This window comes from Strongylocentrotus purpuratus, unplaced genomic scaffold (genome assembly GCF_000002235.5).
Source record: "Strongylocentrotus purpuratus isolate Spur 01 unplaced genomic scaffold, Spur_5.0 spur5_contig_847, whole genome shotgun sequence".
Taxonomy (NCBI): Eukaryota; Metazoa; Echinodermata; class Echinoidea; order Camarodonta; family Strongylocentrotidae; genus Strongylocentrotus; species Strongylocentrotus purpuratus.
This window is the reverse complement of record NW_022145554.1, coordinates 929,198-956,266: the sequence shown is the minus strand read 5'-3', so window position 1 is coordinate 956,266 and position 27,069 is coordinate 929,198. Positions and strand designations below refer to the sequence as shown.

Sequence of the window (27,069 nt, the reverse complement as noted above, 5' to 3'; positions counted from 1 at the left end):
ACAGGTGTACTGGTATATGAATTTGAGACTTGATTAATACATGTTGTGATTACGTAAATGTACATGTATGGTGGTGGGACTATAGTTTGCACGTGACCTTAATTCACGGACAGTTCGAAAAAAATGATATCTCCAATGGAAAGAGGAACTCGACATTTTCTTTGGAATTAGATGCGAAATTATGAAAAAATGGACAAAAAATTGGCCACTGTGACTGATTGTATTTGTATGCTTTGCAAATTAATGCAATTATCTATATTTGATCAATTTATTATAAACTGAAATTGAAAACTCCCATTTCCGCATTAAGGTCTTACATTGTATGTACATGTACTTATTTTTCAGTTGCAGTGCCTTTCCGACCCCACATCAAATATTGAGATCAAGATATCTCTAGAATTATTTGACAATAAATTTTTGAAGTTGCACCAATTTGTACATTTTGATGTCCAGTTGGTAATAATTGAACTAAATAGATTTGTGTAGCATTACTAGCATATATGAGAAATCATGGAGCAAATAAATATTTTTTTTAAATCTCCACTAAGTTTGGTCACCCATACTACTCTACATACATGTACCTGTACATGTACACTGTGTACATGTACATGTACTTGTATGTACACAATTGTTGTAGCTGGTCATGCCACCTTTAATTTATATCAAAGTTAATACACCTAAAAAATATACAGAGAAGGATAAAGAAACATATATGTCTTACAATTGTACATGTCCAATTTAAAGATTTGGCCCTACAAAACCCCAGATATTGGTACCTAATTTGCAAGTACCGGGTAAAAAAAAAAGGAATCGGAAAAAAAAGAGAGAAAAGACTGGATCAAACTCAATAGCCTTGTAATTCTATTCGGGCTTCAGCTTTTAGAAGATATAATTGGGGTAAGTTGAATTGCTGTGGGTGCTATTATAGCGATCCAGTCAGCTCATCCAATACAAGAATAATGTAACCTTGAAAGGGAAGAGAGGTCTCTTATAGCTTGTGAAATTCCCATTTAATTTCATCGTGCTGATTGCCAGCCTTGCCACAGACATAAAAATAATGAATTGACATATATTTTCAACTAGGCATTCATCAATTAATTTCAACATTAATCATTCTAGATTAAATGTTCACTATGGTGCAAACCATAAATATACATGTACATGTTGGCCCTACAGTAGTTTTACTTGTTTGTACAAAATGTATATTTGTAGGTCTTGGGTGTCCTCACAGACTTTGTGTACAGTATAGGTCTGTAAAGTGTAAATAGAAACATTTATTCTATCAAAAGTTTGCCTGAGAAAAAAGAAGTGATCTTATGGAGCTACATGTACATGTACATGTATACTGTATGTATACCTTTTTAAATCTGTCAGTTTTTCTACAGTCTTATTGACTGTCTGTCGATATTTCTCTTTGTCTCTACATGTATTTGACCTTCTGTATCTACCTTGTACAATACATGTACAGGTACATCTTCTCAGATCTCTTTCTTTGTCGGTCTGTCTGTTTGTTTGTCTGTGTTTTTTGTGTGTTTGTGTGTGTGTGTCTCTCTCTCAGTCTCATTTATTTGCTTTCCTTTGCTTAATGCCTTGCTGTCTCTGACTCTATAAAATTATCCTCCTTTCATCCTTTGAATTTCAGTCTGTCTGTCCATACAATGTACATGTACATTGTACTGTATGTGTCCATAGGCCTGTTTTCATCAGCTCGAGATTGCAAAATAACCTGCTATTTTAAAGGTAATACAAAGTTTTGGTATGGGGTCATGAATTTGGTTCAAATGAACATATTGGAAGCATATGCGATCCTACAATATTCAGTGATCGTTGTCGCGGTTGAAATCGAGTCTAAAGTTTTGAAATTATAAATAATTATCTCTTTATGCTGTATAGCTCCCTCTCAAGGTCAAGATAATAATTAAGCTATAAAACTATGTTTCTTGACTAAAATCGGCTGACTAGCTATTCCCGTTTAGAAATTATATATCACAACTACATATTCAGAGATTTTCATGGTCGCAGCTACTATTGTATGAACGTAGGCGCTATTTGAAATTTATCAAAATTTACCGGGAGCACCGGTAAATTTTTAAATTCAATTTATCTCGAAAAGCAGAAGTGTTTTAGAGGCTAAATTTTCTAGTGCTTATAATACATTAACAGGGGCATCCAAATTATATCAATATTGTAAAGAATCACTATCCACCCATTTTTCAAAATTTCCCAAAACTTTGTATTACCTTTAACTACCTCGATCGCAAATTATCCAGCTAATTTGCGTGTTCATCAGCCCGCAGTTGCAATTAGCGGGATATTTGGTCGAGATAATCATCCCAAGATATCTTGGGCTAGTTTGCAAATTTTGTTTGTGATTTGTAACTTCTGGCTTATTTCCCAAATCAGAAATAGTGGGCTATTTGGCAATCTCAAGCTGATGAGGACATATACTGTACCTAAATGTCTCTGCCCCATCATCTCTAATTCTTTACCCAGTACACATCTTTGTTGTAGGGTTCTACTAGCTGCTCTCATCATGACATGTCTCATCCTCGCTAGACGAGCTGTCTCCCAGTTAACAATCAAATCATGTCTCCATCTGTACACATAAGGCTACATTGTACACGTACACTGTACATGCATGTCCTTCTGTCTGTGTGTCAGTCTGTTTGTCTTTTTCAGTGTGTACATGTTTGGTAACATTGTAGAACGACATTAATGTACACGTGCACTAGACTGGACTCTACCCCATCCTCTCCAAACTCAGTAGTCACATCTTTATTTTAGGGTGCAATCACATCAGGCCTCTGTCTGTGCATGTACACCTGTAGGCCTGTCCTGTATGTCCCTCTGTCTGTCTGTTAATTTTTCAGTCTTTTCCTTTTCAGTGTATGCACATGAACATATTTGCTAACATTGTAGACGAACATGCATTCTATCCTGGACTCTAGCCCATCCTATCCAAACCCAGTCGTCACATCTTTGTTATAAATTGGGTGCTAGCTAGCTACTACTCCGAGTCTGGTCATTGCATGCTTTATCCTCGATAGACGAGCGTCTCTCTCACTTCAATCAAATCATCATCTCAAGGGCCGGGTTTGGAATCAATAAGCGTTCATTGTGTAGTCACGCATGCTGCCTGCCCATTGTCACCGTGCAGTGTGGACCCGTGCTCCCAAGTGCTGCCCGCCCGTGTGTGTTTTCTATTTCCAACAGGAATGTGTTTCACTTTCATGGTGAAAAAAAAAGTTGGAATGATCTTCAGAATTTCTGAAAAATTCATGTAAAGAATACGATGGGACATCCTGTAGGCCTACTCATGGACACTGTACATGAACTGACAAACTACATAACAGATCTACATTGTTCATCTAAAATTGAGAGAAAAAAAATTAAATTGCAAAGGATAAATCATTGCAAAGGATAAATCATTTTTTGTCCATTCTGATTTGAAAATGTACACTGTAAAGAGAAAAAGATCACTTATGATGTTATCATTCTTTTGCCCAAATGTTTTTGTTCTAGATTTTTTGACAAATATTTGTATATAGAAGTAAAATGCAGGTTCGTGTACATGTTTGTACCTGCGGAAGGGGGAGGGGGGGGGGGGAGGAGGCTACACATGTATTTCTGGTGACTCTCATGAATCTGGTATGTATGAATGTATTTTTAGTGCTGCCCAAATTTGTTGTTCTCATGACCAATCATGTGAGGCACAGCCTGACAATACATGATGTGCATTTAATACAGTATCACATGTTTTCGTATGTTTACGTATCCTCTGAAGTGGTGATATTTCCTTTGTCATCAAGAACAGTATTGATGCTTATGACAAACAACAAGTGTTATCTTTTAAAATCTGCTTGTCTTTACGGACTAATAAATCAAGTTAAAGAGTTTTATTATAGATGCACTAGAGTTCAACCTCGATCTTCACCAAATATTAAATTTGAGAAAGTCATGTATTCCAATTTTACGGTAACTCTGTCAAAATCCAGGACAGTCCCTATACAACTTTTGTAATATGGTACGTACACTGTACGTGAATACGTGAACATGTATAACAATTTACAACATCAAACATTGCTTGTGCTACAAAACGCAACCAGCAAGCAGGCACTAGCTAGCAGAATGTTGATTACTGATTAGAGTTGTCAGGAACTGTCTGTTTTTGAAGCCCAGACCGTACGTCAGGACTCCTCAATCATGGAGTCAGAGTAGAAATATTTTATCGCTCAATAAATTCTCCATTCAATCCCTCAACGATTATAATGACTTCTATGGGGCCTGAACTTTACAGGTGGGTGGACAATTACAGTTGTATTATAAGTCATGCTTTGTATTCATAATATTTAAGATTGATTTTAAATGCAGTGCAGTAAACAAAGGATATTTGAGTATATTTCCTTCTTTGAATGAATGTTGGAACAACAATCTTTTTAAATTTCCTCTCGAGGCGAAGGACTATGGTATATATCCTAAAGACGGGGAGGACATAATTTGTTTTTCCTTGCACGCTGTCCTTTTGTTGACCTCCCTCCCCAGTCGGCCGTTAGATGAGTAGTTGACTTAGTTTATGGAAATCAATACATCATCGTATGGCTATGGGAATTAGGTGTTTAGCAGCAATGCTGAATACCAATCGGTGCTTTACACGTACTTAGTAGTTATTAATTATCATCATGATAATAGTCTGGCTTTTGTGTAATTGCAAGCTACTGTACCGTGTTAGTCCTTGCATTTCAAAAGAATAATTAGATATGTTCATAATGTAAACTTAGTCATGTACGGTACATGAACATTGTACATGTATCGGTGAAGCTATAGCAGCCCAATTTAGTTAGGCGATGGAGCCAAACGTTTTATCTTTTAAGTGGTGGGATTTTAGGCTTCTTGAAAGCTGGAATGAATTTCCTTATGATTGACAAATTAGAGCTGTAGGACTTCTTTAGCATGGTCTATTTTAATGTACATGTACATGTACATGTACATGTAGCATGGCTGTAATAGTGCAGCTGACTGAAAAGCTTTCCCATGGAGTGGAGAGTGTGGCCCATAAAAACGAGATAGAAGTTGAATCCAGTGATGAGTTGGATAATTCAATTTTAAGCAATTTCATTTATAATAATGATAGTGGGTAGCCTAGTGGGGTATCGTATAGCACTCATGTCTGTCAAACTTGACACTTCTGGCGCTCGGCAACTATTACTCCAGCTTTTATAGCATGGCTGTCATCTTGGTACTGTAGCAAATTCAAGGAATAGAGTCCTGCCAGGTACCCATTTTACCTCACATGGGTGAAATGTGGCAACTGTAGATTAATGTCTCGCCAAAGGACGTTAGTGCTGTGCTTGTATTTGAACCCTGGACCCTGTAGTTCACAGTCCGACGACTTATCCACTAGACCACAATGATCTGCTGGTCCTACAGGTTGTGTACATGTAAATGTTCGTCCTTGTATACATCTGTAATTTCAAAAACTTTGCATGAAATGAATCTTTACTATGTCTGATCGCAGTCCCCTCCCCCGCCTGGGTTAGAACCTCCACGCAGAGCTTCCAGGTGTCACGCATTTTGAGGGACTGAAAACGCTCTCACGCATTTTCGCATACGCGATAAAAAATATTTAAAAAACGCTTACATGTTGTACCCTCGCCCGCGCACTCACTCGCGGAGTCATAAAAATGTCATGCAAATCTGATCTTTGAAGTTGGTGTCTCTGTCCACATGGAGCACAGACGCACAGACGCACAGACGCACTGTTGTACTTGAACCTGGATGTCGAAGAAGAATCGGGAACAGCTAGAACAAGAGTTTGAGCCACTATGTACAAACCCCTGCAGAGGGAGCTAGGGAGGAAGAGTGAGGATGTGTTTATCAGGAAGCTGGGATAATCAGACGCGAGCTTTCTGACAGCCGGCCGGCTGTGGCCTTCCGCTCACATCAGAAACGATTGCACACTCAGACCTGCTCATACGTATCAACACTGTTACAGTGTTGACTTGCATGTGCACTGTATGGTCATTAGCGCCCTGTGGATGATGTGTAGACCTGAATTTATTTATTTTTGTATATTTTCTTTGTACATTTTATTAAAGCAAAACATGAGAATTACATCTATTTAAAAGATTAAATAAAATGAGAAAAAAATACAAAAACATAAAAAGATACCAAACGAAATACCAAAAACAAAATACAAAAATAACAAAAAAAGGCAGACAAATGGAAGGAGGGTGTACAAACAAAAATACAAGGCAGCAATATATTTACAGATATATAGGAACTACATGTAATTAATACCCTGATGACAAAAGCCACGTCACAAGCCGACCAAGAGCCTGAAGAAAGGCCTGTCCAGCCAGAAAAAGGAGAGACAAGGGCCAACTCAGATCGATGTCAAAACACCAGATCTTACTCGTTGAAAACCTTCAAATCAAATATCAGACAAAAATGTCACAAAATTTGCACAAAAACATTTTCTGATACAGTGTATACTTGCATACTGTGATAAAGATCTAGTAAACTACATGTAGCTGCGTGTTTTAACAGAAATCCTAACACTGGAGATAAACAAAGCTACACTCCAGGAGACAACAGGCAATTATTAAAAATGAACAAATGAAAAGGGTCGAATTGAATTAGATCAATTTTTTTGTCATGAACTTACAGATGTTCTGCAAAAACTGCTTTCCATCGATCATGTTCATTCAATAGAAAGTGAAAGGGTAATAAATCATTGTATGCTGACGCCAAAATGGTGTTAAAACTAATATACTTTTATCAAGTTATTTCCAAGTGCTATTAACACCGTTCTGGCTCTAAACAGACAATGAATGTAATGTACTGTACCTGTATGTTGACAGGTAAAATGAGCAAATTCATGTAAACTACTATCATTACTGAAACCAGCATGTATGTACATGTACAGTGTAAACATATACCGGTACTGTACAAAGTGTACAGTAGGCATACTTGTTTGAAATAAAAATATCTGAAAGTATGTTAAATACAGTCAAACCTGTCTATACTGAGACAACTCAAGGGAATCACAACAGTGGCCACTGTGGACAGGTGGCCTTTATAGACAGGTAGACAATATGGGTGGCCACTCACTATGAACATGACCGACAAAGAAAGCGGACAAACTATACAGTTCCTCAGGTAGACAAAGGAACATCCCTTCACTACTATTATGTAAAAATGTTTAGAACAGGTGTCACACGCATATTCACCTATTCTACACAGTTTTACATAATAGCAGTGAAAGGATGTTCCTTTGTCTACCTGAGGAACTGTATATTTTGTCCGCTTTCTTTGTCAGTCATGTTCATAGTGACTATTATAGAGAGGTGGCCTTTATAGGGAGGTGGCCACTGAGACAGGTTTGACTCTATATCGATACAGGAAGGTTGTTACATTCATAATAGACAAGCATGACAAAATCCACTGATGTGAAATTCCACTAATGTGACTTTCCACTAATGTGATTTATACAAACCTTCACTAAGGTTACATCTTGGGGGAGTTTATGTTTGTTTGATTTATTGATGTTTGTGTAGATTTCACATTCTGATCATTGCTCAGATGATACCCCCTCGCGGATGCAATTGATAGCCATGTCACATTGCAAAGTTCAGTTAAGTGAGCTACGTGTACATGTACATTGTAGGCATACACATGTACGTTTATTATACGTACATGTACACCATGGACTTACTGTGTACACGTAGGCCTACATGTACATGTAGACGGACAGATTTGTCTCACGATATAGAGTACCAGTATCATTAAAATATGTAATTTGTGTGCCCTTTAAAGAGTTGTTAAAAATGGGGGTGCTCATTGAGGCCATGGATGGGAAGAAATTTTTTTTTTCAGAGGGGGAGGGACGGGGGAGGGACGGGGGGGGGGGGGGGGGGGGGGGGGGGGGGGACAGGCAGCCTCTGCCCCCTTTTTTAAAGTTCAATGGCATAGCATCAGGCCACAAAAGAAAAAACAAACATTTACAGTTGAATAATTTAGCTATAATAGCATGTAACAATGAAAGGAAGTTTCTGTTTGATATCAACAAATATTTGTTGATATTGATAATAGTGTAGTCTTGTATAGAGTTCACGTCTGGCAAATTGCCTCCCTGGCGCTCCATTATCATTATCGTGACTTTAGCACGGCTGACATTACAGCACCTGAGCATTTTAAGGAATTAATTCCTGCAGGGTGCAAATTTACCTCACCTGGGTGGAGTGTGGCAAATGTAGATTAATATTGCCAAAGGACATTAGTGCTGCTACCAGGTTTTGAACCCCAAACCTTGTGGTTCACAGCTTGGAGACTCCCAGTGGACCACAACACCTCTATTCTCATGGAAACAATGGGATTTTAAAGGAAACCTGTCAACAGATTTCCGAACACCAACATTTCCAGTTTGACAATATACTGTAACCACAAACAATGTGGTGACAAACAAACAGCAGGAAGGGGTGAGATCAAAAGGATGTCGCCTTTGTGATGCATTCTAACTTTTAAATCAATGTAAATGGATGATTCATTATAGAAATGAGTCATTACATTATTACAGTATACAAAATAAGTTGTTAAGCTTGAGCGTTTATGTAAATAAAGAAAGAAAGAAAAGGTGCACAAGTTTCTCATGTGCAGGCCGCAGGGGCTATTAAAGTATGTAAATGAAAGAGCTGATTAAGTACAAAAGTGGCTATTAAAGCATACAGCCTACTTCATACAATCTACTTATACAATCTACTAATAATGTACAGTAAACAGAGGTTTATATACTGTACATGCTATTTGCTGTATCTTTAATCTTGCAATATCCCAATCTAGTGGAATTAGTACACTACCTGTATAATTTATGCAGCATAGTCATGGCCCATTAAAATTGCTAGCATTCTTAAAATCCTTCAACAGAGAGATGAATTTTGTAAAGACAGAAAGTATAGGCACTCATCATGCCTGATTGCTTCTTAATTGAATTCATCTGGGAGTGATTCATCCCTTTAAAGAGACAAGGAAAGCCTCCCCTCGCAGTCAAGTGCCTGGCGAGCGTTGCCCGTTTGGAATTGAAATCAATATTCCTAGTGAGTTTAGGGAGATTTTATGAGGAATTGGGCACGTAGGGAGGCCGAGTGCATGGCTCATTACTAGCCAAGCGACCAGGGTCTTCATGTACACGTAGCTGTGGCTGAGAGTGAATGTGGTGGAGACGCATAGGGTGTTCATTCACACGATCGTGTGAGCTTGCTTTCCCTGTCATAATGAAATGATCAGTGCATGTTTGAGGTGACAGACCCGAGGAAGCATTCCTCTGTAAGGGTTTTTAAGGTGCTTTTGCATCACTCTACTGGAGCAAACTGTAATAGCCATGAAACTGAATGGTTCTTTTAAAAAGGGCATCCAACCTTTGTAAAAACTAAAAAGTTCATTTGCATGAAAGCAAGAAGAAAAAAAAGATATGAGAACAGAATGAGAAAGTACAGTACATGAATTTGACCAATAATAAGAAAGTTTGAAATGTTTGAAACATGAGATCAATATATCTATGCGAAACTCAAATTGGGAATTCTCCCATTTGTCATGTACAAAAATGTACAGGTACAAGAGAAAGAAATCCATTACATATCATATTAACATTAGACAGTCAAATTGATGGTACATTTGCATGTGTTTTATTGCATGTACATGAATCAGATATCTTGGAAGTTTATTCCTAATCTGATAGATTAAGGTCTACCAGTGAAAAAGTATGCAGGAGCAGTGACCGAGTCAGCTCTGGTGGAAAGCTTTAAAAGAGCGTTATAAAGACAGCATTAAAAAGACATCTCAGGTTGTTAAAAAAGGCCCTAAAGGAAACATAACAACTTCATTGCCAAATGTCACTTGCTCTTTAGGAACGAAATAATACAACATATCTCAAGAGAACAAAGTACATACAATATTTGTATAATTTATTAATCTATTTAAAATCTTTCCTAAAATTGATAGAATCAAAGCCAGAGATAAAAATTCTTTCATGTACATGTATTGACAATTTTATGGCATACATACATGGACATGTTTGTCAGTTTCAAAGTTCGTCATCCCTTCTGATATGAAGAAGCATAGACCCTACTAGTAGGGTCCATGGAAGAAGGAATGTCCATTTCAAAACCGAAAGTAAATCATCTTGGAATGTCCAACTGTGAGCGTACTTGTACAAAGTAGGGGGGGGGGGGCTAGATGTACATGTACATGTACTTGCACAGGTAGCACAGGTACAGTACTAACTATTAATGAATCATCAAAGAAAGAAAAGAGATTTAAGAGGGCCCAAAGGAGAATTGAAAAGGTCCAACTCCGAGCCAAGCTTTTCCTAAAACCACAAGCTGCAACTCTCAATAGTCTTTATTGGTGGTAGAAATTGAGTTCTTTTGTCTGCAGCTAACCATGGATTATTCACCACCTTGCTCTTTGAGTAGAATACAAACATACCAACATGCTCCGCTATGTATTGACACTTGTGGGCTTGTTCCCACTAGTGTACTCAGGATTGTTAATGTCTTTGTACATTGTGTAGCATGTACAGTACGGTAAGCATAATTTGATGGAGGGTTTTGTTATAGAATGTATAATAAAGCTCCCCTTCAATAAGTTATTTGATTTGATTTGATTTTATTTGATTTTCTTCTGCATTCATATAAGTACAGTTTTTTGATAACAATTATATTATAAAATACAATGAGCATGTTTTGAGAGTGAATCATGAATAAGCAAATATATACATGTATAACAATTGCTATTTTCAAAAACGAAATGATAAACTGTCATAAATATCAAATTAAATCAAACATTCAATTATTTGCGGAAGAAGGACTGTCATTGTAAATCAGATTGCTTGAAAATATAAACCATGTAGTCAGAGACAAAATCCAAAGCTATCTTGGGGTATCGATTTAGTTCGGTGTGAATGCACGAAAAGTACCTGAGATCTTTTTTTTTTTTTTGGGGGGGGGGGGGTGGTGGTGGCAAACCTCTCGACCACCTTTTGATGTGGTCAGGGACAGGTTTTTAGGGTGCCTGAGATAGGTTGGGTTTCTAAACAGATATACATGTAGTTTGATTAAAATTACATGTATGTTTATAAAGCTAAATTTAATAGAGAACTACTGTACATGTATGAATTTAGAACAGAGAATCTGTTCATAATTTCATAAATTTTAGATTCATGTAGGAATACATGTACGTGTATAATGCTAAAATTAAATTAAAATTAAATGGAGTACAAGTATTATTCATGTACATGTAGGATGTACATGTAAATGTATGATGTAAATGTACATTGTACATTTAGGTCAAGGACCAGCGACATGTACATGTTTGGTTTTTATTTGTTGGAGGAAGCCAACACTCATTTTCTCCGCTGGAAAGGAGGAAATGAGAGTTGTGCATGACGCTAAGTTCAACCAGATCATGTTACCGTCTTTGACTTCAAAGGAAAAATGTTAATAATGAAGAAATATTCAGTACCAGTAAGTTTATAAATAATTTGCAGGTGCAAACTGTATGTACACATGTACTTGTACAGTGTACAACAAAGAAACCCTCTTTCATACAGTGTACATGGAAAAAATACGTACGTACCTGTACCAAACATTCTGTCTGTGCAGATTTTTTTGCCCTATCTTCTACCGGTAATGCATCCACCATATTTTTAGGGCTCTGAATTAAAAGTTATTGAGCCAAAACCACACAATGAGGAATGATTGTCACAAGAGGGTTTAATTCTTAAAAATAGCAAAAAAATTGAGGTTTGGACTGTACAGTAGTTTGAAGAGCTCCTTTCTATTCTACCTTGGAAGCAAGGTTTGACTGTAGAAGAGATAATCCTATAATCTCATGACTAGTAAACATTACATGGATCTACAAAAATTTATTCTAATCACATACTGCCTTCAGAATTAGTACATGTACAGTATGCTATTAAAGGGAAAGGTCAAATAGAGGCATATAATGGGGCTTGTAATGTAAGGGGGCATGACTGGTGCCCCTGACCGGTCCAGTATTGTTATTTGATTTGATTGAAAGTTGTACATTGCTGGTTAATGAACAGTTGATACAATTCACCATTCAGAACCTTCAAGACTACTGAAACATGTTGTATGGCCTATTTTCTAAATAAAATTGGATGTGAAATAATGATTTATTGTAAATTGCCCAATAGTTGTAATACATGCACTGTACATGTCATACATTTTCAAGATCAACAAATTCATTGCTCAATACTGACAGGTGCCTTGTAAACAAACAAAGATTCCCAATTTGCAACTCTAGACCCTTTAAAAATTCAAATCGATTTGGAGTCTGGACCCCCATGAAAAACGGTTAGCATGGAGCTCAGACTTGACTTTGCCATAGACTTTTATTAGGCCTGTTTTCATCAGCTCAAGATTACCAAATATCCCGCTATTTGAACTATCCCAATCGCAAGTTATCCAGTTAATTTGCGTCATCATCAGCCCAAAGTTGCAATTAGCAGGATATTTGGTCGAGATAATCACCCTAAGACATCTTGGGCTAGTTTGCAAAATATCCCGCTATTTGTCCGGTGCATCTTCACCAGCCTGAAGACTCGCACTATGCGCGAACGCTGAGCAAAATATCTTGAGCTAATTTCTCGAGGTTGAGCTTCAAGTTTTGAGGTCAAGTATCAAGCTGATGAAGATGGATTTGTAATTTCGGGATTATTTCCCAAATCAGAAATAGTGGGCTATTTGGCAATCTTGAGCTGATCGAGGACAGGCCTACTGATTGTAAAGATGTTTTGTATGTTTAACATTTTTGTTCTTTTCTTTGTCTCTACAGTTGGACAGGCAGGTGTTTCTCTATGAGATCAATGAGAACATCACCTGCAAGCTATGTCGGGGATACCTCATCGATGCTACCACCATTACAGAATGTTTACACACATGTGAGTATCAGATCATCTTCATTTTGTGATAGAAAATGGTTTAATAGAACAAGTATTTATTCAAGTAATACCTGCAAACCTTCGGCCATTTCATTAAATTTTTCATCATGTTTAAATTTGTCTGTCATAATTCTATGAAAGACAAATTTGCTCTCAGCCAGCCATATGTACATGTAATGATTTCTGTTTGTGTAACTTGTTATTGATAAACATGTTTCAGGGGCGGATCTAGCTTTTTGCTAAGGGGGGGGGTTGACCAAAATAATGACGATGCGGAGCATCGTCCACGAGCCGCGAAGCGGCGAGCCGATTTTTTGGGGGTGTTTATTTGAACCCCGTAAGTGATGTTTTCCTGGCATCTATTAACACAATGGAGACCATAAAAAGCAGTGCATGATAACGTCTTTTTAAATCAAGTAACAGTTAAATACACAGTTATATCCAGAGTTATCATGTGTTTGGTTAAGTTACCTGATGAGTTGAATATCTTCTCACAATATTTGCACTTGAAAGGGTTTCTCTCCAGCGTGCGTTCTTTTTTCTTTCTTTTTTTCTTGCTTTTTTTCTTTTTTTTTTTTTTTTTTTTTTTTTTTTTTTTTGGGCCGTCCAAGGGGGGGGGTTGCAACCCCCCCAACCCCCCCCCTGGATCCGCCACTGTGTTTTATGAAACATGGCACTCTATACAAGGATACCTGTCTCTAATGATCACATTTTGTTTCCCTTGAATTGTAAACTCATTGCAACCTGTTCTAAAGAAACATATACCCCCAAAACACCTGTACCCAAAGACCACCTGCCTATAAATAAAGATCACTTTTCTTGTCTTCCTTGATCACATTTACATACATATTCTAAGTTTCAAACAATTGCTGTTGGCCTGTACAGAAACATGTATCTGAAGGTTTTCCCCTTTTCCCTAATTTGCTTGCAAGCTCCTCAGATATCTGTGTTTGTCAACAAGAATAAAAAGCGTCTTCATACCAAATTTGCAGACATGCAGGGCATTCATTATTTTGCCTTCTGAAGAGGCTAAAGAAATTAAAATTGCAGACAGGAATATTAAATGGAGGGGTACTTCAAATCCCACCCCCTATCTTGTGAAGTCCCTAGTCTCTAGGTTTTTTCCAGACCAAGACAATATTCAGCCAGACTAGAATTTACCTCTCCCCCCCCCCCCCTTGTCTGCATGTTACATTGTACCTAAGTGTTAGTCCCCTGTAACATTGTTAAACTTTACAATCGATCTGCGCAGTGCACATTGTAAGTCCAATAAATCAATCACATCTTTTCGATCAGTTGTATCTTGGGCATTGTATGTAAGGACATACGATTGATTTTTGAGATTGATATCTTTTTAAGTCTCGGACATGAATTGTATGGGGATAATTACCCCTGGCTTTTCGCTTGACCAGTGGTCACCTCAGGGTATGGCTCAATTTTATAGGGGTTCAATTTGATTGGGGTTTAGTGGAAAGAAGATTTTCAGAAAATGGAGTGCATTAGATTGAGTAATGAAAACTATATAGCCTTGAAGGAAATAGCATTTCTGATGTGTTATTGTATTTTTTCTCTGTCCTATTGACAGGGATTTATGAGTTTAACTACATGTACACAGGGGTACCATAGTGGTAATCAATATTACTTTGTGCTCAAAGGCAGTAACAATTTTATATGAAGAGGTTGATTAGAAAAGAAGAAAAAACGAGGGGGGGGGGAAGAAATAACATCTGATCACAAATAAAGACAAACAATTGTACTTACCAAATAAAGATTGTACATGTACATGTGAATATTTTATACAGTAGAATAGAATTGAATGTAATAGAATTGAATTGCATTGAATTCATTGATTTATCTGTCAAAAGAGTGTCGTACAACAGAAATTCCTTATTACATTGGTTTGATACTAACAAAGATCATGTTAACAAAGAAGTGTACAATATGACCAATGTGTGATATCTATGATACATATCATCATGTACATGTATGTGTATGTGTACTTTTTCATGATCGTGAGAGGTTGTGAAATGCCATACTTCCTTTAACATGCAGTATTTAGAATAACAGAAAAAGATTGAAATCAGCTGATCGATTGAATACCAAATTTGTTTGTACTACCTCGAAGGGTATTTGCAGAAGGCACTGAATAGAAACCATTTAACTTCATGGTTTTGGTGTTGAGCATTCACCCGTTGAAATTTGGAGGAAAAAAATAAACAAAACGAACATTCTACTATCTTTAACACTTGACACTTTTTGAATGTGGTTGACATTGAATTTTTTGGAAGAAAAAGAATATTCACCTGGAATAGACCGGTTTAATGACATTCACATTGTAACTTGAGTCTGTTATGACAATTGTTGATGATGATATCGTTTTCAGAAATCAGAATGTGGCCCCTGAACAGAAAATACAATAAATGAAGTGTGAATACATGTGCATGAAGAAGAAAATTAATCAATGTGAATCAATGTGAATCAATGTATCCTCTACTGACTCTTACATGTAGCCCCCGACCTGCGCTGGAAAGATTCTAATTTTAAATGCCGTCTGGATCAGAGCATCTTGATAAATCATCTGTATCCTGAACTGAAATAGCATCGGTTCATGTACACACTGTATGTTCCTGTGGGCCTGTTCACACTAGGTGAATTTTTATACGAAACTTACTCAAAAGAAATCGTTGTTTAGGACGTTCCTGTACATCTACACCCATGCAAACATGTTGTATAAAGGAGTATGCATTAATACAGAAACGTTTTTTAGAGGTTAGTTGAATGAGAACTAATGTACATGTACATGTACATGTCGCCAGTTATCAATCAGCCCTTATGATTAGCATCACCCAGGGATAGGGTTTTCATATGTGTTCACATCAGATGCCTTGAGCATATCTCAAAATGGATTTGGGTGCTTTAATTATTATTATTATTATTACCGGTATTGTCATTATTAGAAGAAGTATCTGATTCTCTTTCAATTTTTCTTTGGAAATGATGCTCAAACCTCTTTTTTGATACACAACGTAAAGTGCAGTGTACTCTGTATATTAAAGTACATGTACAGCAGATGTCAGACTAGAAAAAAATGAATATTGCCAGTCTGAACAGAGTGTGTGTGTGTGTGTGTGTGTGCATTGGGACAAGCAGCCTTCTATGGATTGGCTATCCCCCCTGTGCATCAGTCAGTCGATCGGTTGGAGCTAATATTAGCCTCCTTCCATATACTGCCCCTGAACGGCTTTATTAGAATAAGGGTACTGTCTGTCTAGAGCCAGAAGGGTGTTAACTCTGTGAAAAAGGATTGGAGTTAATGCCCCTCTGGCTCTCAGCTGGCAATATGCAAAGTGCACAGAGAACTCTGGAGATTGAAAATGAATTTTTAAAATGACCTTTGTGCAACTGCATGACCCATCATATTTTAGTCACTTTAGACGAAATAGGCTTTTATGTAATTGAAAGAGCATATTTAGGCCTCCATCAGCAGCATGGAGAAGATTTACACCTACAGTTCATGTGGAAATCATATTTTTCTCCTTGAGAAGGGGTGGGCTCTTTTCAAACTGCAGATAAAAAAAAAAGGGGAAAAGCACAATGTACAACACATTCTTTGGTGGCAAATGCCGATTGTTCAGTACCTTGAAGTACATGTACATTATACATGCAACTGAATTGAATGAAACGCCTATCCCCCATCTCCCCCTCTGTCGTCGCCCGAATTGGCTAAAACAAAGATGTCCAAATTCATTTTCTATTATGCATTTGACTATCTTTTCTATTTAAAAAAATGTTCTTGTAAATTCTGACACAGTTAGAAGATACGCCTGTACGTGTACTCTCAAACTTGTATTTGTAAGGACTTAGATACATGTAGATCGATAGATAAAAGAAAATGAAACAATAATTTCTGAACATTGCTAACCATGATAAGGCCATTCATGAACACAGTTGTTTAGAAACCTATCTCTCGAGTGATTCTGGATAGCTTTGTTACGGATACACGAATGGATGAAATATGTATCATGTATGCAGACATTAGGGGATTGTTAACATTAACAGGTGTCTGTAATTACCATGCTACGAGTGAAAGTTGACATCTGTCCAAGTTTTCATCACAAGGCCGGGTACTTTCACACGAGATTTAAAGTCATAGAAAAAATGTATTTAAAAAATGCAACATCTGTATGGCAAAAAGAACATCTTGAACAGCTGAGATTTAAATGTATATAGTTCACAAACCTTTAGGAATTTTATTTGTCATATAATTTGAAAGGTGTTATAACCCTAGATTCAAGCTCTATTTGCTTATTTTTCATCACCTTTGTGTGTTTATTCTTTAAACTGCACAATAGTTGCAACTTGTCTTTTATAAAACATTGTTATATTTTTTGTCATGTCAGGTCAATTTAAATGGATTGTAAAATTGAAAGTGATTTGTTACATTATTTTCTTTTTCATGTGATGTTAACTCCAATGAATTGTGAAATTTTGCACATGCATAAATAAATAATTATATTTAAAAGATGTATACTGTAGGTTTTTGTCAATATCGTATAAAGACAATTTGTAAAAGCGTCTGAATTTAGGAAAGTGCACATCCCATACATACAGGGTGTATACAGTACATGTACATGTACGTAGTATACAGTACGTGTCCATGTTGTGAGTCTGGGCTGATTCTGTCGAGTTTCCTAACAAAACAAGAAACCTCTGTTTCACTACATCATGTTTTTTCCTTTTTTTCCTTTTTTTTCTCAAGATTTTGCTACACAACATTCACTAACATTCTTGTGGGAAAAATGTTCAATCAAGAAGATTTTACACACATGTAGCTGTACAACGTACAGTACATGTACATACATGTACATGCAGCATGCAATGACGCTGGTGAACGGCAAATAGCTAATGACTTATCATCATGTTTGAAAGATACATCATGTATGTTTTGCCAACTCGTATGTCACAAACGTCTGTCCTTCATTGTCATGCATTAGTAGTAATGACATTAGATATTAAAGTGACAACAAGTTATTTATATCTTTCAGATCTGACTTGATTAATATTGTAATGCATTTATTTTAAGAGATGATAAGATTATAATTCTGGGCTGGGGTATGACACACCATATATGTATCATGGCATAATCAGTATGGGAAAAAGTTTGTTGAAGTGCAAAATAATTAGTTGTAGAAAATTGATCATCAAATGCCACAACATTTGCAAGCTAATTGTACCACCCATTTGCTTTTGCTGGAGTTGCCAGTGTCTAAAATTCAATTATTCCTTCCTTCATCAGCAAAATAGCTGCTAAATCACTGCAAAATATTACATGTATGGTTGCTCTTTTGCTGGTAGTGGCATTTGAAGACAAATTTGTACTTGCCTAAATTTGAATAAAAAAATATGAACAATATAACCATAAATTTTAATTGTGATTTGGATCTTTAACAAATTATAAATGATGGCTGTCTTTGCATTAGCATCAGTGAGAACTAGGCCTAGTAAGAACCTGTCTTGAATTTCAAGTTTATTGCCAAGATATATACAGTATGTCACCTTCACTTATTTCATGATAACTTCTGGATTTTTCGCACCACCCACAACTGTTGCATGTTTCTTTTGTTCAGAAGTTTTGTATTGTATTATTGCTGAGACCAATCTGATTTATTTATTTTAGCTCATGAAACTTTTAAAACTGAATTCAATCCGCTCATGAAATTAATGAATTTTCTGGTTTTACATCATTCTAAGGGTTGATATTCAAGAAAAAATGGGTTACATGTCACAGTAGGGAAGGATTTAGTAATCTTTCTTTCTTTCTTCAGGTATTTGCGCACCCTTGTCAAACCTATTGGAAGGAGTAAAGCCTGGATAATGTGTGTAAACATGTACTCCGTTGCGTTCCTCTGACTTTTGGCCTGTTGACAGGGGTTAGGAGGAGGCTGTAGAAATGGCTCAGGGCCGGATATGCCATATTTAGCAGAGTTGAATTAAAGGGCCTACATGTAGATACACTAGTTTATAGGCTCAAACCCTGTCAGTTTGTAACAGTGTCTGCAGTATGAGACTATAATAGGCTCTGTGCTTAAAGCCAGTCCTGACAAAGTCAGATTCTGATATATCTAGGCTCTGCTCAAGACTTTAGGAATCAAATTAGAGCGTGTGCTTGCAGACTATCTATACATAGCGTTCAGGTCAGATCGGTTGGTTCTCCTGAAGTAGAAATAGAGACAACCTGTCTATAAAGACCCTATTTTTGTTTTTGCTCGTACATGTACAGTGTAGGTAGAGGTTTGAAGCAGGCTATAGAAATAGAGGGCTAGTACTGCATTTTCGGTGCACATGTATATCACTTTTAATAGAAATACATATGTACATGTACAATCAAACATGCTTTATAGGAACCACCTGTCTATAAAGACCATACCGGGTATATTTAGTTTTCCTGTGATATTGTTTCTAGTTGAGGTGTGTAGTAAAGAAGACCACCTGCCTATAAAGACCAGGGGGCACTCCCTTGAGTGGTCTTTATATTCAGGTTTCACTGGGCTTGGTTTGAATTTGATAACATAATCACAATATTTTAATGCTCCTCCGTGGGTTTTATTGATTCACTTTCACTTCATACAACATCTTGATGTTTCTGGAAAACCATGTTTTGTCAGTTTTCAATCTATACAGTATGTACCGTATATATACATGTAGGCCTGCCCATTAAGGAGTTTGTACAGTTTTACTAGTGTTTGGGTACTGTGTACATCTTCCCTAATTAGCAAGTGATTTGATGATTTATTTAACTGTGAAAAGCCACATTCTCAGTTCTGTCTTCAGTTTATTGAAAGAAAAATATCTGAGTAGCCTTTTTGAATAATCTGACTCACAGGTAGCATTCAGATAAAAATGATCAGTTTTTCGAATGACAAAGGGGACTTAATCTCCAGCTCTACATCCCAGACTTGTTGCCATGGCAACGGGATAATGACAAATGAGGACAGAAGGCCTCATCTGTTCTCTGACTCGAGCTACTCATCAATGCCCTGAATTATTCATGGTGTGTTCTATCGGATTTGAGATCCCCACCTAGATAATGAGTGGGAGAGGAGGATAATTGAGAGACAGAGAAAGTAAAGAAGGGATGCTAAGAGGTGGGCGAGAAAGTATGATGGGTGTGGAAGGAGAAAGGGGATGGGAGGGGAAGAGGAGGGGTGAGGAGGAAGGGTGAGGAGTCGGAAAGAGAAAGAAATAAAAAAGAAGAGGAGAGAGAGAAGGGAGAGAAAGAAGAAATAAAGAGGACAGAGAGAGAGAGAGAGGGGGGGAGAGAGGGGGAGGGGGAGAGAGAGGGGGAGGGGGAGAGAGAGAGAGGGGGAGGGGGAGAGAGAGGGGGAGGGGGAGAGAGAGAGGGGGAGGGGGAGGTGGGAGAGAGAGGGGGGGGGGGAGAGAGAGAGGGGGAGAGAGGGGGAGGGGAGAGAGAGGGGGAGGGGAGAGAGAGAGGGGGAGGGGGAGGGGGAGAGAGAGAGGGGGAGGGGGAGAGAGAGAGGGGGAGGTGGGAGAGAGAGAGGGGAGGTGGGAGAGAGAGGGGGAGGGGGAGAGAGAGAGGGGAGAGAGGGGGAGGGGGAGAGGGGAGAGAGGGGGAGGGGGAGAGAGAGGGGGAGAGAGAGAGGGGGAGGGGGAGGGGGAGAGAGAGAGGGGGAGGGGGAGGGGGAGAGAGAGAGGGGGAGGTGGGAGAGAGAGAGGGGAGGGGGAGAGAGAGAGGGGAGAGAGGGGGAGGGGGAGAGAGAGGGGAGGGAGGGGGAGAGAGAGAGAGGGGGAGGGGGAGAGAGAGGGGGAGGGGGAGAGAGAGAGGGGGAGGGGGAGAGAGAGAGGGGGAGGGGGAGAGAGAGGGGGAGGGGGAGAGAGAGGGGGAGGGGAGAGAGAGAGGGGGAGGGGGAGAGAGAGAGGGGGAGGGGGAGAGAGAGAGGGGGAGGGGGAGAGAGAGAGGGGGAGGGGGAGAGAGAGGGGGAGGGGGAGACAGGGGGAGGGGGAGAGAGAGGGGGGGGAGATAGATATGTAAATGCAAAGAGAAGTGTGTGTGTGTGAGAGAGAGGGAGGGAGAAGGGAAAAGAAAGAAAAAGAAAGAAAGGGGGTAAGCTAGGAGAAGCAAAGTATACACAAGTTCCTTTAAGACAGGTATCGATCAGAAATAAATCGTAACTATGCAAAATAATTATTAGATGAAATGTGTTCTTTACAAACAGGTGGTCTGGAATGGTCTTTAACCCTTGAGGCAAGTTGACTGTATACATGTATGTACATGTACTTGAACTTGTGTAGTATATGTACAGTTTAATTATTGTTCTAATTATCTTTATCTCTTTTCTTTTTGTATCCTTCTCTTTCAGTTTGTAAAAGCTGTCTCGTGAAGTACCTTGAGGAGAACAACACCTGCCCAACATGTAGAATACTTATACACCAAAGCCATCCACTTACATATGTAGGGTAAGTACAAAGTCTCCAGAGGTTTCAAGCTATCAGCCAGTTCAGACTATGAGAAGTTTATACAAAACTTGTACTTGTTTTAAAGCCCCACTGCACTACTTATAGCTCCTTGCGCCCTCTATACAGCCAACAATGCCTAAGCGATACCCGTTATTTATGTTAATTGAGAGCTGATTTGATGAGATAACCACCTGCCAGTGGCCTTGCTGGGAGGTCTTATCCCTCCTGGCCAAACTAGTGCAGAGGGGCTTTAAAGAATCATCATAGAATGAAAGGGGCATACAGACTAGCAAACAGCCTCATATAAAGAAACTGATTTTGATGAGCATCAGTTGACATGACAGCTAGCCAATCATTAGTGCGTACTCACGATAAGCCCCGCCCAGTTATCAGAATACGATTTTCGTATGATAAAACGTTCAGACTAAAGTGGGACCCTGCTTCTCTTTCGAGTTCTTGTTTCTTTATACCTGTACAGCGTTCAGACTAGGAAAAAGTCAATAACTTATTATATACCTACAGTGTATACAATGCATCCTTGTAGTCTGGGTTAGAGTATTCACTCTGTTCAGCTTCGTTCACATACACCTGTATGCTGCGGTAAGCCACCACAGTTTTCCACTGAGGCAATATAAAATGACTTAATGTAAAGAGCAATGCACTTCACATTTCATTATCTTATAACACATGGATAAGTGAATATATATGTCAAGGACCTTTGCTGTATACAGCTACTTAAACCTCTTCTTTGAAATAAAAGGAGGTCTTCATGTAAGGAACATCTGTACTTAATGTATGAACAGAGAAAGATTACCAACAGTCCTTTTCAGGATGACACACACTCTCAAGAAAGAAAGACTACCAACAGTTCTTTTCAGGACTCACCAATCCTCCCCCTCTCTCACATGGTACAACCGTAAACCTACTGTATAAACAAAGAAATGTTTAGATTTTTAAACACTAGTTTTTTTGCATTTTAAGTAGACTTACAGCCTTTTCACACACAGCTAAAATTCTATAAACATGATTAGTATAAACGTGTTTCGAGCGTGTTTAAACTAATCACGAGCCTTTCACACACAGAAATTTCGTTGCGATCGTTAATAGTTTCGTGATTAACTACTGCTCGTAAAATGCGCAGTAGTGCCATTGCGCATTGAAGGTCATGTCATATCAATCAAAGCGCACGCTCCATCCAGTTTAAACACGTTTAAACACGAATTTCCTTTCACACACAAAATGTCAAGCTCTCTAGATACGAACTTCGTATCTGCAGCCTGCTTTTAGGGGCGTATGGATCGCGACTTCGTATCTATCCCAACATCGTATAAACGATGTTCACACTGGGAAATTTTGTCTATAAACATGTTTAAAACTGTTGAGTGATTCTAATCATCTCTAGATACGATGAATTTTAGCTGTGTGTGAAAAGGCTGTTATTATCAAGACATCCACCCACATGTAATTTTGAGCGTTTCAAGAAGGCTCTTTAGGAAACTCGAGCCTTGTCAAGGGTGTTGTTGTCTTACATGTAGGTCAGGCAACTTTGAAACAAAAAGATGCCAGGTCCTAAATATCTCTTACACCCTTCAGATTTTTCTGTAGGCAAGTCGATCTGTTGAAGTGTTGTTCAACCCTTCTGTCAAGAATCGCTCATTTGAGTCGAAATCCTTCCTGATCCGATTCTCAGTAGACCATTAGTCGCAGATAAATAGAATTAAAAGGAAAGGTAATTGTTCCATTTTTCATCACTAATCAGTTCTACTCTGCTTCACTTCAGTGAACCATATGTGGCATGAAAATAAACATTCGCAAACGAAATGAACAGAAATAGTCATTCATTTGTCATCCATTAAAAGTATTCATTCATTTTGATCGCTTGCTTTTTATCAAAGTAAATGTTCTGAAGGAGATAACAAAAAGTACATGTAGTTGTTGATCATTCATTAAAGGGGAAGTCAACCCTGATATTTAGTTTTTTTCTGTACAGACAAATTTCATAATTTTCCATGTTCATAGCTGTTTTATAAGGAGGAATACTGTATAAACATTGTATTCGTTTCATACAGGGGTTGTGCAAGAATGTATCTTGGGACTCTGGTACATGTATGGTTTAAACATTATTTGTAAATAAAATGAAAGATGATGAACCTTAGTACAGAGCAAATGAGGGGATCGAGACCTCGTAAATATATGGTACAGAGTTGCCAATTTGTGAAAAAGGATTTATCGGATTTGCTCCAACTTTTACTGATCTGTTTCTACCAAAACCAATTTTATACCAGAATACAGGGCGGAGTTCCCCTCTAAGTAATCAACGATTCAAAGAATACGTTTTGTAGCCAAAAATAGTCATTGATCATCCATTGTAACTAATTCATCGATTCCTATTTAAGAACGGAAATGCTCCAAAGCGTTATGATACTTCATTAAAAGCCGTCTATTCTTGTACACATGAACGTGACGTACACAGCACGCTGTGAAAAATGATACTACATTGTTTCCTGGATCTGACGTCATAACATTTATGTTTGCCTTCTCTCTAGGCAGTATCCGGAGAAAAGAGAGAGGGAATTAAGCATTGAAATCTAATGATCTCATGTATTACTTTCACTCATGAAGTTCATTGCATTCCCTGTGTAATGTACATTTACACTACGTGTATAAAATCATTAAAAAATGCTTGGTTTTAGCTCTGCACTTTATTGTGATAAAAAAGGAAGGAAAAACACATCTAGAAGGTATTTTGAATGGCTGCTTACATTTCTTTCATGTATGTAGTAATAAATAGGAATAATAAATAGGAATAATATTGTATTGTGAGGCTTTTAAATCATAAAATGATAAACAAGTAATCTAAATTTTGCTAAAAAATTACAAATAATAAATACAACAGGACAGAGATAAACATGAAATTTCACAGATATGTTGCATCAGGATTTATTCGTTAGTGGTTAACTATTTCTAGTCTTATTTAACATGCTGTATGAGAGAATTTCAAGAGCAATCCATTTTTTCCATGTGACATTGGTACTATTATTTTTGCCAGAAACAGAATAGAAAAAGAATGAAAAAGGTCACAAAATATTCTTCTTATTTGGTAGAAGTCAAGGTTCTCTTTCAGATACTTGTTTGTGGTGCAAGCATGAATGATAACACCACAGGCTCTCATCTTTGCAAGAGGAGTAACAAATATTTGTCAATGAATATTGCTTACCAGTAGGAAATATTTTTATGTATGTTTTATTGATTTGCTGAAAGCGAGGCCATGAATTAGGACACAACAAATAAGGTCATCAGTTTTGCTCTAGTTCCTATTGAATAAACAAAAGCTTGGTGTTGCTATTGATATGTTATGCATACATGTAGTTCTGATGAAAAGAATGCTTGTCCAACATATCAACAGCTAATATGTGTATGTTTTTGTATGTGGTGAATTCTATCCATATTATATAGCGTACATGTAAATGAAAGAACAAGAAGGAAATGCAATTATTATTATTTTTTTAATTTTATTTATTTATTTTTTTTTTTAAATTTTTTTTTAAATTTATTTATTTATTTATTTATTTATTATTTTTTTTTTTTGGGGGGGGGGGATGGGGGGGGGGGTGGTTCTTGAAAGAGAGCTCATTAAAATTAAATACCGGGTACATCAGTTAAGGGGGATATTTTATTCATTCTTTTTCTCAATCAGATAATTTTGCTCCAATATTTCATTAATTGTACAGTTAGGCGATCTTATCGGTCGTTTGTGTTGCAAACTCAGTCTTTAGTGGCTATGTTCAGGTCGTTGCACAAAATTCTCGTGAAGTACATGTACAAGATCTGTAAAGCGCTTAGAGAAATCGTAGATGTATTAAGCACTATATAAAAGCAGAATACTAATATTATTATTATTATTATTACATGTACAGTACATGGATGTAAGAAGAATAACCAATATTTTTGTAATGAAAATGTTGTCACCCAGCCTTATACAGGCTACAATGGCAGGGCTTTTAGGTAGCCAAATAGAAGAGAAAGGTGTACGGACACCCAGGCAATATATGTGGAGCTAGTCTTTACCCTGGATCTTGTCAATATTCTATTCTACAACTGAGATTGTAGTCAGCGCTATTTAATAACCAATGTTCAATGAGCCAGAGAAGTCAGAATAGAATGTTGATGTTAACTGAAACCTGAAAGAGCTGATGAAAGCAACTCCTCTACAGACTTACCGACAAAAATCATTGAAGGGTGTAAGGGATATTTCAGGCCTAGCTATAGAAGGAAAGAAAAATGGAGATTAGTATATCATCATCGCACCTTCTTGGTGGCTTCCAAATAAGTTGATGTAGGGTGTGTTCATAAAACCTTTTGAAGCCAGAATCAGGAATATGAAGTGGTAGTCAATTTTGTTTTGTTTTTAGGGAGCACTCCCCAATAGTATGGTATCGTTAATAAAACATTCTAGGAGGGGGGGGGGGGGCAGCAGATTCTCTTTCGATATTTGTGCAGTGCTCATTCTGTATTACATGTAGTTTATCATCTCGTCCTTGTTTTCATGAAGTGACAGTAGTGAGGAAAATCGTCACACAATCGTCACTTCGTGAAAACAGCGACGATCTGTATCCATGCTCTTCACCGTCTTTTCAACACGTTTGAGATCTACGTAGCACCATGGTATTCATGGATACCAGAAAGTGTGATTTTTGCATGTTTTTTTCTCTGTTTGAGATATCAAACTATATCTATGACAATAGAAAAGAACAAAAATGCACATGTTTTCCAAATAAACATGCTTAAAAAATTAACAAGTTTTAAAACTGATATTGAGAGGGGAAAAGGTTGTGTGAATGCAGCCTCTTCTCATCTAGGCAAACAGACATGATGACTTCTAGTGAAACCATACAACGTCAGCAGACATTGGCTTTTTGTTGAATGCTCTTTAGGCTGGGGGAATCCTTAGTAAAGAAATCAGTTTGGAGAGGGGTTAAGAAGGGGTTAAGAGGCTTTCTGGGCTCAAGCCTGCCCTCAAAATTGAGTGTATTTGTTTCATTATCATAAAAATATGTTATGGTTATTGGCTTTACATTTACATATCCTTACATGTACATGTAGCTTTCTGTGCTTATTGACCTTCCCATGTAGCTAACACTTTCTACAAAAATTGCCCAGCAGCTATCCATCAGTAGTACTGAAAGTTCATTGTCAGTTGGTTTTAATCGTTGAGAGAATTTATTCTCTATCATTCACTGAACTCCAAATCACCATTTACTCAACAACCTCTCATGTAGGGAATGTTCAGTTTCTCAACATTAAGAAACAAAGGAGGAAGAAAGGAGGAGGAGGAGGGAGGAGGAGGGAAGAGGTGGACAAATAATCCACCATCTCACGTCCTCCTGCCACCGACCCAACCCGACAGAAGCTCATTTAGCTAAAACCCCTCAACACATTGAGCGAAAAAGCTGTAGTGGCTCGATCTTTCCCTCATCTTTTGTCTTGTGAGAGAGAGAGCATCGTCAGTCGGGTGGCGAGGGAAGAATGAGAGAATGATGATGCAGTGCATCACCCCAGGCGTGATATTCTTCATGAGTACTAGAGAGGGTTTCTTGTCATCCAACTTGCCCTTCATTCAGACTAGAAGCATTCAC

General features: G+C 37.8%; 1 long non-coding RNA gene across 1 annotated transcript in view; it reads left to right on the top strand.

Moving 5' to 3' along the window:
- LOC582553 overlaps nt 1-27,069 on the top strand; it is a 57,530-nt gene that overhangs the window by 6,495 nt on the left and 23,966 nt on the right. The window contains exons 2-3 of the long non-coding RNA XR_004065482.1: nt 12,853-12,958; nt 21,337-21,433. This is a non-coding gene — a long non-coding RNA (polycomb group RING finger protein 3). The remainder of the gene's footprint in view (nt 1-12,852; nt 12,959-21,336; nt 21,434-27,069) is intronic.